The sequence below is a fragment of the Octodon degus genome, unplaced genomic scaffold (genome assembly GCF_000260255.1).
Source record: "Octodon degus isolate 3935 unplaced genomic scaffold, OctDeg1.0 scaffold00002, whole genome shotgun sequence".
In the NCBI taxonomy this organism is placed as follows: Eukaryota; Metazoa; Chordata; class Mammalia; order Rodentia; family Octodontidae; genus Octodon; species Octodon degus.
The window spans coordinates 354,226-358,673 of NW_004524578.1; the positions used below are offsets into that span (position 1 = coordinate 354,226).

The 4,448-nt window shown below is 39.7% G+C and overlaps 1 non-coding gene across 1 annotated transcript; it reads right to left on the bottom strand.

Annotated features, from left to right (window-relative positions):
* Positions 1-244: 244 nt before the first annotated feature.
* Positions 245-351, bottom strand: LOC111816279. The gene has a single exon (XR_002820713.1). It is a non-coding gene; the product is annotated as a U6 spliceosomal RNA (small nuclear RNA).
* Between the last annotated feature and the right edge of the window lie 4,097 nt (positions 352-4,448).

Below are 4,448 nucleotides of genomic sequence, written 5' to 3' on the forward strand. Positions count from 1 at the left end.
CTTTTCTCAGTCCTCGGGTGTACCTCACTGCCCCAAGAAGTGTGAGCCCCGCAGGAGTCCTGTCTCCCCTAACCACCTGCAATGCCAAATCCTAAAGTTAGGTGTGCAACAGCTCCTCGCTGCATTCCCGAGCAAGGCTGAGCCCACCCTTGAAACGTACCATGAACACTGTTGCACGTGTTACCCTTAGTGCTCATGAGTATCGCAGGCACTGACTCCACACTTTCAGAAGCTTTGACCAGGGCCACAGGACCACACAGTCTGCCATTTACGTGTCATCCTTGCACAGGGGCCATGCTAATCTTCTCTGTATCATTCCAATTTTAGTATATGTGCTGCCAAAGTGAGCACACAGTCTGCCATTTAAATCGTGCATGAGTTGGGCTCTATGCTGCGAATCATACACTGCTAGCATGTAGCCTCTTTGTGAACTTAAAAAAAAAATTGAAATCCTCCCCCAGTGTTCTGTACTTGCCTATTCTTTTTCAGAGTGCAATAATTAATTACAGTGAATTGTGTAAAGAAAAATAAATGCTTAGCATTTAGACAGTTTATCCTACAAGGTAAAAAATTTTCTTGAATAATCAATTTTTATTGCATAAAGATGAGTCTTACTAGAAATTTTGAAAGAAGTTGTTGAAAGCATTCAGGAATGATGGAAACTTCATTTGTATTTCCTAAGGAATCATCAAAGATCTTTCACATTTGGAGTGGGCACCGTGTCCCTACGGGGAAAGCTGCGTATCATATCATGGTGTAAGGGCTCTCCTGGGTGTTAAATATTCCTGTCACCCTGCACTCATTTCTTTTTCTTTTTCTTTTTTCTTTTTTTTTTTTTTGGGGGAACCTGGGATTGAACTCAGGCCCCTGCGCTTGCCAGGGAAGCGCTTATTCCACTAAGCCATTTCCCCAGGGCCCATGTACTCATTTTTACGTCATTCTCAGCAAAACTTTAAGAGCAAGTGAGATGACTAGATAAGTCTCATGTTTCCATTTAGAAATCCAAGCTATCATTATCAACCATCAAGCACAGATACAAGGGAACTCTGAGCCAGAAAAAGTGGTTAAAACAGTCTCTTCCACTTCAGTGCTAGGATTAAAGTGTAAAAACCCAAAGCCAGGCCGATACTGTCCCACACTGCAGCCCCAAAATCAATAGAGACCTGCATCTTGTGGGTCCATGATAAGAATCCTCCTGCTTTCCAGAAGGCCCCAAATGCTTTTCTGCCCCAGAAGAATGTGGTGGAGGGGCTGTTGATGAATGGAAGGTGCTTATGTTTACTGAAGTGTATTAAAATAGTTTTTGCTCATAATGGGGACAATTTTCAGGTCCTATTTAGGAATCAGTTGGCAGAGAAACAGTTATAAGAAAAGCAATTTCAATTTTGATGAGAATATATCCCATGTCTATGCGGACATCATAGATAAAATAGCTTTCCATCTTAAAAAAAATGAAAGAAATAATCCTAGAAAACATGCTATTAGAAGGAATGATGGAAACAACTTTAAAAACCTATACCAGGAAAATAAAAGTTATAGAAAATATCTTAAATTAGTAATTTTAACCCCTCTTGTACACTAGACACAGGAATCATTTTCAGTGTCTATGGCACTTGGAAAGCAAGTTAACATTTGCAAATTTATTAGTCAAAGCAACAGTTATCTAAAATTTTATATGTAGAACAATAAAGATCATGAAAGAGATAAAATCCCAGCAAAACCTCACCATAACTTTCCCAGCACTGATAGTAATGGTGATGTTCCTAAATATTCTTTTTTTTTTTTTTTTTTTTTTGCTCCGAATGCCTTCAGGGCAGGTTTGGCTGGCTTGACTGCCAAACCCCAGCAACCTGAGCCTGACTGCTTTGTTGAAGCAGGCCCTTAAAGAGCTGAGCTAAGGGGCAAGCCCCTAATATTCTTTAATAAATATCAAATAACTCTGTCTTCAAATCACAGTAATAAACTACCTAATGTACTACCACACATTAAAATATTTTACAAAGCATATAAAAATGTCTACCAATTCATTAATGTTGGTAATGCGTTCCAATTTGTATGACTGGAATCTGAGTCGGAAGATAAACTATCCTTGGCATTGCAAATTCCCGTTTCTCCTTATTACCATTTATTTATTTATTTATTTGGCACAGTGAGTGCTGCATCCAGGCCCTTATACATGATATCCATCTTTATATACCCTCTGTCTTTCAGAAAGGATATTCAACATCACTAAATGAGAATCTAAAACGTAATAGCACCAGATAAAAAGATTAGCATCTGTCTATAGACATTCTCCTTTCTAACACTGCTTGAAGACTTCATCAAACTGTGAAATGCAAGTAAAATAAAAACACTTATCACAAAAAAGAAAATCTTGTTGTTTTCTTGTTTGTACCTTCAGCAGCTTATTTTCTAGGATGAAGGAGCTGGAGGTGCTACACGGTTAGAAATTACCCTGCTCCCCTAACTCCACACTGGTAAATAAAGTGCTGCTGAGAGGTCCCCAGGCACCCTCATCTACATAAAATGGTTACTTTCAAGCTCAAGCTCACAGGTGCCCAGCTGCCAGCAAGGCCAAATGGACTACAAAGCTTAAATATAAGTGGCGCTTTACAAAAGCAGAGAAAAGCTGACCTCTGAATTAAGGCGTTTGTGGGACATTGTTCTGAGTAAAGAAAATGAGAGCCCAGAAGTGAGCTCTGGGCTCTCACATGTGAGAGCCCAGCATATGTGACAGAGAGGCAGGAATGATTTGGAAAATAATGCTGGGATATCAGTTCCAGAGGAGCAGCGTGGTGCAGCAGGGAGGGAAGTCAGGATACGAAAGATCAAGCTCTAGTAGTTGTCTGAAGACATACTTTTAAATTGTTAAAATTGTTAAACAATCTAAAAATTTAATATAAAACAGTAATTTACAATTGAATATAGAGTCTGGAGCTCAGAAGAACAGTCACATTGTTACTTTTACAAGTTCTCTCATACTATGGAATTATGAAATTCCAGGGAACACTGTAAGGCATCGTTCTTGAGCCTCCACCTTTTTGTATTGAAAATTAAGAACAACAAAATGAAATCAATTGATAAACTTAAGAACAATAAATAAAACTATGATGTTTGTAAAAGAACATTCAATATGTTCAACATTAAAAAAATTCAAATTTCTCAGATGAATATTAAAATATTAACTAAGACTCTTAATACTGGGAAGGATATGATATTATGCTTTCAGGCTACAGTTTTAATAAACAATAAAGGAGAATGTGAAAAATACTGTATGCGCTTTTTCTGGGGAAAATCAAGTAATACAAAACAAAAAACAAAACACCCATCCCAAAGGTATTAGAACATTAAGAACAAGAACAAAAATGATAGGAAGCCTACAGAGGATCTTTCTTTATGGTAGGTTATACAGGAAAGTGTTTGCGGTGCAAGTGGAAGAAAATTTCCAGGGGCCCCTTTAAGAGAGATGAGAGTGGATAGGAGCTACAAAAAAGAAAATCTAGCAGGTAAGGACAACATTCATTGCAGCCCTCGCTGCACCAGGGCCTTTGCTCCTGCTGGCTGCAGGTAGTGCAGGTACCACATGACCTCCCACTGCATACCTGGGAGGCAAAAATGGTGCATTTCCTATGGGCCATGGTTTGCAGTTTGCGCAGCTGTGCCCCTTGGAAAGTGTGACCTGTAGCCTAAGAGACTCCATTCATTTAAAAACCTATCTGTGCCCGAAGGGTCGGCCTGATACTTTAGCGGATTAAAGCACCTGTTTAGGCAGAGCATAGCGGCTGGGATTTAATCCCTCTCGATCCCAGTCATGCCTTGCAGGCCCTGCCCATGGGGTGCACTGAGACAGTGATTGAAACTTGGCCTGGTGGCATGCACCTGTAATCCCAACTCTTGGAGAATCACTATGAGTCCCAACTGCACAGAGAGACCCTGTAGACCCTGTCTTAAGTTCAGAAAATGAAAAATCTACCTGTGGCTGAAAAGAAAAAATTGTATCAATACAGTTGCTCAAAGGTCAATGTAATACATTCTAAATTCAACTGAACAAGCTTCACAAATATGAGCTGTCTATGATAAGGTACTTGTGTAAGTTCATCTCTGTAAATGTGATAGAAAAGTGGGCCAGGCTGGCCTTACAGGTAACTTTCCATGGAATTATGATTTATATAAGCCCTGAAACATATGTCGGTTTGAGAAATAAGTACTTGAAAAAAAATTTCTTGCTCACCTGAACACTGTAAGGCCTCTTCCTTTTTGTAGAAGCTTTACTGCAGCCTGCCATGGATTCCTGGTTTTGTTGGATGCTAGATGGCGCTGTGGACACAGCAGTCACTGATTCTCAGAAGGGCCCCATGGCTTGGAGCTCTGTAGTGTGAGCTTAAGGAGTGGAAGCAATCTGTTATGAAGCTGAACTGTTTTCTTCTAAGCAGGAGACTTTATATTTT